Source organism: Notamacropus eugenii, chromosome 1 (genome assembly GCF_028372415.1).
Source record: "Notamacropus eugenii isolate mMacEug1 chromosome 1, mMacEug1.pri_v2, whole genome shotgun sequence".
Classification (NCBI taxonomy): Eukaryota; Metazoa; Chordata; class Mammalia; order Diprotodontia; family Macropodidae; genus Notamacropus; species Notamacropus eugenii.
In genome coordinates this window covers 113,420,643-113,429,524 of record NC_092872.1, presented here as the reverse complement: position 1 = coordinate 113,429,524, position 8,882 = coordinate 113,420,643, and the positions used below count along the sequence as shown (strand labels likewise).

Here is an 8,882-nt window from a genome sequence, read left to right as displayed (position 1 = left end):
GCTAATACGGAATCTATTATGCTTCAACTAAAGTAAAAGGGGAACAAGATTAGTAATTATGATATCGGACAAGACAAATTAAAATTAGATTTAATTAAAAGAGATAAAACAACATTATGATGAAATGTAGCATAAAAAATATATATCAATGTTTAGCACGTATAAAATAAATGATATACTCTCTAAATATCTAAAATAAAAGCTAAATGTGTTGTAGGTCAAAATACAAGAAAACTGCAATAATAAGGAAATATCAATATACCTCTTTGGGATTTAGAAAAAAACCTACAAAAGGAATACGAAAAAGCATAAGTATTAAGAAAATCTTATTGCATAAAAAGTGACACAATTATATTAATGAAATTTCACAGAAAAATTGTACATGTACAATCATATTAAACATATTTCCATATTAGTTATGTTGTGAAAGAAGAATCAACAAAAATGGGGAAAACCACAAGAAAAAAAATAAAGTGAAAATAGTATGCTTAGGTCTGCATTCAGACCCCATAGTTCTTTTTCTGAATTTTGATAGCATTCTCCATCAAGAGCCTCTTGTAATTGTCTTAGATCACTGTATTGCTAAGAAGAACTAAGTCTATCATAGTTCATCATTAAATGTTGTTCATGTGTACAGTGTTCCCCTGGTTCTGTTCACTTCATTGAGCATCAGTTCATATCAGTCCTTCCAGATTTTTCCAAAATCTGTCTGCCATCATTTCTTATAGCACAGCAGTATCCAATTAAATTCATAAACCACAACTTGTTCAGTCATTCTCCAATTGATGGACATCCCCTCAATTTCCAATTCTTTGCCACTGCAAAAAGAGATGCTGTAAATATTTATGTACAAGTGGGCCCTTTCCCAATTTTAAATTATTCCCTTAGGATACAGACTAGTAATTTCATTGCTAGATCACGGCTTGATAGCCCTTTGGATATAGTTCCAAATTGTTTTCCATAATGGTTGTATCATTTCACAACTCCATCAACAATGCATGAATGTTGCAATAACAATAGATAATTTCAAGAAAGATAACGACAATAATTATATAACCTACAAAACTTAGACACGTATGTGAAGAAGTGTTTTGGGAATATGTGCATTTATAACTGCATTAATTAGCAAAAAAGATAAGAACATATAAATTATTTAAGCATAAACTTATTGAAAAAATGTCCTTGAAATGCTTGTGAAATGTTAATCCTAAATGTCAAGAAAGTAATTAAAATAATTGGAAGAAAAGTTGAACATGTGAAAGTAATAGATCGTTGTCTGAAAAATCCAATACAATGGGTAATTATCTAATTTAATTTCCAAAAGGAAAACCAGATTACTAGGTATAAGGGGCTGGGGGAAGGTGAATTCACAACAAAAGATGAAAAAACAAAGGAAATTATTATATTGTTCAATTATATCATAGATGATATTTTATATTATAATAGGCTATAATATAACATTATCTTGTATTACACTTTATATGTTTATACTAATACATATACAATAAAACTGACAAATTAAATTAAAGAATATTTGAAACTATAGAAGTTTATAATAAGTAGCTAAGTAGAATAAGAAAAACATGATTTAATTCATCCAATCTTAGAAAATGAAATTGAACAAAATTTAAATGTGTACCAAAGGGGGTGGAGGGAAAACAACAGTCTGGTATCAAGTAGATTTAGGTGGTTTCATCAAACATTAAAGGAACAATTCATTTAAAATATTACAAAAGCTGTTTGATAAAAAAAATTGGAAAAATATCATTTAGCTATGATCTTTCTTGCTACACCAAGGAAAGCAAAAACAGAAAACTGCAGAACCTTGCCATAAAAGGTTAAATGATATATTAGCAAAGAGATTTCAGTAGCATATCAAAAGGATTGCATATGATGGCCAAGTTTATTTTCTTTTTAAAACCAACAATTGAGGGTTATTAACTTTTAGTGTGTTAGTCCTTCGTTGCCGAATGATGACATGACTTGCCCTTGATTTTGTTTTGAGGGAGTGAGGGCTGTTCAGGTCATTAGTCTCACTTCTCCTCCAGAGTCATCTGAATCCAGTAACTGGATATTCATCAGGATGACTAGAGAAGATCCAGACTGAGGCAATTGGGATTAAGTCACTTGCCCAAGGTCATACAGCTAGTGAGTGTCAAGTGTCTGAGGTGAGATTTGAACTCAGGTCCTCCTGACTCCTGCACTGGTGTTCTATCTACTCCACCACCTAGCTGCTTCCATTAATTTTTAATAAAATTATTGGCATAGTTGACCATACTAATACCCATAACAGCAAAAATTATGTCACTACACAAATAGGAAAAGAAAAAAAAAACAAACTTGATTCATTTCTACTAAATACGTAGAGAGTATAAGAAAAATTGACCTTTTATTAATTTATTTAGTAGTATCTATTACTATTATTAATATTATCTACTATACTTAGGTGGTGTAATAAGTTGAGTGCTGGGCTTAGAGTCATGAAGACTCATCTAACTGAGTTCAGATCTGGCCTCAGACACTTACTAGCTCTGTAACCCTGGGCAAATCACTTAACCCTGTTTCCCCTAGTTTCCTATTTGTAAAATTATCTGAAAAAAGAAATGGCAAACGATTGGAGTATCTTTGCTAAGAACACCCCAAATGCGGTCATGAAGAATTAGACAAAACTGATACAACTTAACAAAAACAATCTATTTAAAGACAAGGCCTGACCATTAGAGGTAACGGAGATGCACAACATAATTTCACATTCAGATTAGGGGTAAGAAAAAGATTTCCATGAACACAAGTAACGTTTAATTTGGAGTGTGAAATGCTACCCTCTAGCAATACAGGAAAAAAATGATTGAGGGAATAAACATATGCAAAGAGAAAACCAAATTATAACATTTCCAAAATGATATAATGGTTTATTTAGAGAACTCTATTGAGCCAATAATTATAACAATAACTAGCAGAGTTGAAGTGCAAATAATAATAATAATAATAATAATAATAATAATAATAATAATAATAATAAATAATAATAATAATAATCCTTCAGAAATAAGCAGCTCCCTCATACAACCCAAATAAATAGCAGGAAAATACAGAAATAAAATAAGAATTTCTATTTAAAATAACTGTAGACTTTTAAAAAATGAAATATACTTTCTAAAACTCACAAAAATAGCTATAAAAACTTCAATGTACTTTTCTCAGAAATAAAATCAGAGCTAACAAGGTGAAGAAATTAATTGCTTGTCAGCATTAGAAAAAACAATATAAAAATTGGAAATCATCTAAATTAATATACTTTTGAATGGTATATAAATAAAATTACCAAAGAATTTAAATATAAAGATGAATTTTATCTAGAATGCACAAAGGTCAAATATCTTGAGGAAATTATTTTTTTAAGTGTTAAGTAAAAGGGACTAGCAGTAATTTCAATTTATACTTTGTTTTTGTTGTTAAGTAATTTCAATCATGTCTGATGCCATTTTATGGTTTGTCTTTTTCTTCTTCATTTCATTTTACAGACAAGGAATTGAGGCAGACAGGGTTAAGTCACTTACATAGCTAAAAAGTATCAGAGACCATATTTGAACTCAGGTCCTCCTGATTTTAGATCCAGCCCTTTATCCACTGCACCACCTATATAAAGCAGTAATTGTCAAAACTATTTAACAATAATTTAGAAGGAGAGATAAAAATATTAGAAATATATTCAAGACACAGAAGGATCTGAAGGTTCCTTGCTATGGAAGGATCTGAACTTTCATAACTTTCCAGGTAGCTCTCCATCAGCTTGAAATCTCATTATCAAGCTGTTTGACTATTTTGGGATATCCAATACCTTCCCAACTACTTGCTGGCTTCTGCCCTCTGACTGGAGGGCAAGAAGATAGAGTCTTACTTTTCAAAGTCTTACTTTAAAGATAACTACTTTACAAAACTTACTTTAAAGAGCTCTCTGAACTTTCAGAACTTTCCATTAGCAGCTCTTCTGGGTTTAAACTCCTTCAATATCCTGGGTTCTCACAGTATACCACCTGGTGGCTCATTCCACCTTCTCAGCTTCTTTTTGTCTTGTCTCTCCCCTCCTCCCCCATTAAATTGTAATCTTCCACAGGGCAGAAAATGTCTTTCTTTTTTCTTGTTATTACAATAGTGACTGAAAGATAGCAAATGCTAACTGAATTAATTGAGATACAAACAAATACAGTACCCTCTTGCCAGTTAAATCCAAAGGCTCCAGATGATAGAGTGAAAAGCTACTATCCAAAAACACCTTTTGGAAAAACTGGAAGACAGAAATTTAATTATAGATAAGTTATTTTAGCTAGTATACCATCATGAGCTTTAAATGGATACATGATATGTATAAAGGGTGATTTTTTTAAAAAAAGAAGAGCAAGGAAGATATATTTCAAATATATAGGTAGGGAAAATGTTCATGACCCAAACAAGGAGAGAAAGATTACAGATTATAAGAGGAACAGTTTTCACTGCATATTTTTTTGAGTTTTTGCATAAACAAAATCAATGGAGCTATAATTAAGAGGGAAACAAAATTAAGAGAAATGATTGCAGCAAGTTTCTTTGATAAAGTTTCATTTCCAAAATGCGTAAGGAAATGATTCAAGTTTATTAAAGTAAGAAATAATTCCCAGTTGATAAATTGTCAAAGGATATGAACAAGATATTATCTCAGAAACGAATATAAAGAGGCCTCTAAAAGCAAATTAAAGCAACTTGGAGGTTCTAATTCACACTCATGAGATTGGCAACTCTGACAAAAGAAAAAATGACAGCTGTTGGAAGACATGTAGGTAAATACACAATTTTCAAGGTTCATTAATGTGTCATTCAGGATGCTACTAAGTGGTGCTATGAGATGGTCCACTCTTCAAAGCAATTTGAAACTACACTCCCTGAAGTTACGAAACTATGCAAACTTTTGATTCAGTGATAGCAATGTTGGATGTAAGATTTCCAAAAATAACAAAGAAAAAGGGAAAGGATTCATGTGTACCAACATATGTATAGATGGTGGCAAAAAGAAAAACTCAATTTAAGGAAGTGACTATTAATTGGCAATGTTCCAACATTACTAGCCCTCCATTCTAACATTCTTGCTTTGTATTAGTTCTTCATTTCATGCTCTGTTTTTATAATATTATTGCTCTCTTTTACCTTTTTCTACCCATTTTGATTTTTAGAATCTCCCCAAAATACACAACTCATTCCCAAACGTTCTTCCACACCATCTTAGTAATGCTGACAGTTTTAACAATGCTGACATTTTCATATACATAAGTAAACAGCTTGATCTTAATCAGTACCAGGTAATTTGTCTTTAATTTTCTTTCTATTTCTTCTACATCTTTTGTATTAGATTTTCCATTGAGTTTTTCTCTTTCTGTAACAAATATCTGAAAGTCTTTTATTTCATCAAATTTCCTTTTTTTCATTCAGGATTGCCAGGCCTAGAGGCCTGAGGGCTACCCGAGTCTTACCTTACCTCTATCGCAGGTCTTCGGCTGGCCAAACCGGATAAACGTATGAAAGAAGAGACTTTCCGGAGTCGAACAAGGGTTAGGCTTTATTCAGGGTCTCGGTTACATGTGCAGGGGAAGCTCTTCCTTAGGAGGGAGAGAGAAAATCTCCCAAGGAGGCAAAGATCTTATAATAAGAGATTGGAAGCAGAAGTGTAAGTGGGGAGAGAGGGGGAGGGGAGAGCGAAGAGAGGGAAAGGGAGGAGAGGCCTTCTGTCTGTCAGGGCCCCTCCGCGCTAAGAGAGCCTTCAGGCTTTCCTGATCCTAATTAAGCTCTCCAGCCGCATAGTTTGCACCTGAATACCGTGCCTGTTAGATAACAATAGGTGTGCCCAGATCCGGGACATTCTCGAGGGGGATGCTCCTCCCATCACGTTTCTCACGGGAAGAGGTGGAAATACACGAGATTGCTCGGTCTCACTCCTCGATTCCCTGCTGTTTTCTGGGGGGCCTCATGAGAACTCTAGGATTTAGAAGTTCCCACCTTTACCCACCCGAGACTGTCCACATGGAATTGAGCTTCCATCCCCAGCACAGGATTATGCTTGATTTTCTTGATCAAAGCCCCAGATCATTTTCTCTTTAAAATATATTGCTCTTAGCTGTATAGCCTTTTAGAATGGAACCTACTAGATCTTTGGAAATCCTGACTGTATTTCTACGTTATTTTTTTCTTGTTGTTTGTAATATTTTTTTCTTGCACCTGGCACTTTTGAAACTATTCTTTGACATCCTTGTAAGTTTTCCTCCTGGGATCAATTTCACATGGTGAATGGTAGATTTTTTTCTGTTACTACTTCACCCTCTTATTCTAGAAATTCAGAACAATTTTGGTTAATAGTTTTTGCGGTATTGTTTGAAAATTCTTTTTATCATAATTGTCAACTGGACAAGTGTGGCATATGAATAAAATGAAACAGTATTGTTCTTTGAGAAACTTTGAAGGGGAAGTTTTCAGAGAAAGCTGAAAAATTTCTATGAACTGACTCAGAATAAAGGGAACAGAATGAGGATGCAAAATTAATTTAATAACAGTTGCATTATAAAGACAATTTACACACTTAAGATGACCAATGCAATGTTCATACAAGTTTCCAAAGGACTTTTGATAAACCTTACATACCTTCCTGACAGAAGGAAAATATGCTTGAGTATAGATTGAGACACTAATTTTCTCCCCTAATTTGTTTGTAATATCACCCTATATATCTGAATTTTGTTCCCATATTTACTTTATTTGGGTAATGGTGTCAGACCTTACTCTATGCCCAGTTTCTACAACGCTATTTTCCAGTTTTCCCAAAAGTTTTTGTCAAATAATGAGTTTTTACCTCAAAAGGTGGAATCTTTGGGTTTATCAAATGGTAGATTACAATAGTTATTCACTACTGTGTCTTATGCACCTAATCTATTCCACTAACTTACCCATTTCTTAGACAGTATCAAGTAGTTTTAGTGATTGCTGCTTTTTAATGTAATTTCTTTTTGGCTTTTTGCTATTTATTTTTAAGAAAATTACCAAGATATAAGATGAATCATTTTACTTGGTTGTTGTATTACTAATTGAAGAACCGGGTTGGCAAATCTGTAAAATCTCTACTTTTAAAGTAAGCATGTTAAAAAGACATTTTAAGATATCCTTCATCATAGGATTTATGCTAATGACATATAGAAGAAAAGCTCAATTATTCAAGTATTCATTAACTTGGAATGCCATTCTGATAAGTAAAGTATTATAGCATCAAGATGAATTTTATTGACATATTATTTTTGTTGACTACGACCAGGGTTTAAAACAATACTTCTTCTCTATGATACAAATCTAAATCACAGATACGTAGAAAATGCTCACTTTCAGCTGCCAGGTATTCACCAATTCAAGGAAATGGCTGGAATTTGCAGAAATGAAGTTGATTTTATTACAAATGTCAATTATAGAATCAGACACTACAAAATATTTTACTTGGACCTCTACAGAAGTATTCATTTCATCAAATGTGGATTACTGGCAGTATAAATCTCTCAAGATTAATTTTAAAATGAGAAACTTTTAAAATGAGTAACTTAGCAAATCAAAGGCACAGTATTAACAGGTTTAAAATGACTAACACTCATAAGACGCCAGGAAATACTCAAGTTTATGACTCCATGGGACTTAACATTAGTTGACAATTATGGATACTGGAGGTTATGAAAGAAAAATGTAGTGAACTAAATAAGTTACAGAATTAATGAAAAAGGACTTAGAATACATGATACTCTAAAGTTATACTTATAGGCTCAAATTTGGGTCTGACAATTCAAACCTTTAAATGTCTTTCACGTAACTGAAAAGTAAGACTAATGCTAATATCTAATATTTGTGAAAAGGAGTCAAAATACCCACTTTCCAATGTTGTCAGAAAATAGCAACAATTTCTGAACCAGAGGTAATAGAAGTTAGTCACAAGAGTGCAAAAATTTCCTGCAGAAGTATTCCACTAAACTATTACAAATATGAGGAAACACTTTTAAAATTTCCATTACTGTAAGAAGAATCTCCTCCTTTGTAGACACTTTGAACAACTAAAGATTTTTATTTGTGCAGGAAATAAAATTGTAAATAACAGTGCATTTTTAGGCATAAATAAGTATTTATTTCTGATTTCAGTATAATCAGGTTAATACATAAATACTTGAGTAAGAGGACATTCACTTTAGTGGAAAAATTCAAGTTTCTCAGGTAATCATTCTTCAGTTAGGTCTTCAGTATTTCTTATTTCAAAAACCTTAGTTAATTCAGCTGTTTGAACTAGCTTATTCTTACTCCTGGTACACATCATCTGTTGTTCAAGTTTACACCCAACAAGGCTAGAGAAAATAGAACACAGAGGGTATGAAACTCTTCCATCATCATGTTGATATTTATAACTATATACAATGAAGCGAGGTTGTCATTCAGGCAGTTCATCTTTAAGCTCCAACAGGTGAAAGACCCTCATGCTCTTCATCCAGGACTACCAGTCATTTATCCCTGTCAATCTTCACTATAATAACAGCATTGTTAGTTTTTTTTGCGAAAATTAAACTTTCCCAGTTTCTCCGCTAGATCTTCAGCAACATCACAAACCACCAGAGATTCACTCATTTTCCTTCTGGCCGGCCACGACCCTGGCAGAGTCTTTCCTCTGTTTTTTAGTATAATTTAAGGTCTGGTATAGCTATGCCATATTCCATAGCGCTTATTTGTATTAATTTCCTTCATATTTTGAATCTTTTGTTCCTTCAGGTAAATTCTGATATTATTTTTTTCTAGATCTATAAAAGATTTTTGGTAGTTTGATTAGTATGGCACTAAAT

The 8,882-nt window shown here is 32.7% G+C and overlaps 1 pseudogene; it reads right to left on the bottom strand.

The window, feature by feature from the left end:
- Positions 1-8,239: 8,239 nt before the first annotated feature.
- LOC140523760 (glia maturation factor beta pseudogene) lies at positions 8,240-8,670 on the bottom strand (annotated as a pseudogene).
- Between the last annotated feature and the right edge of the window lie 212 nt (positions 8,671-8,882).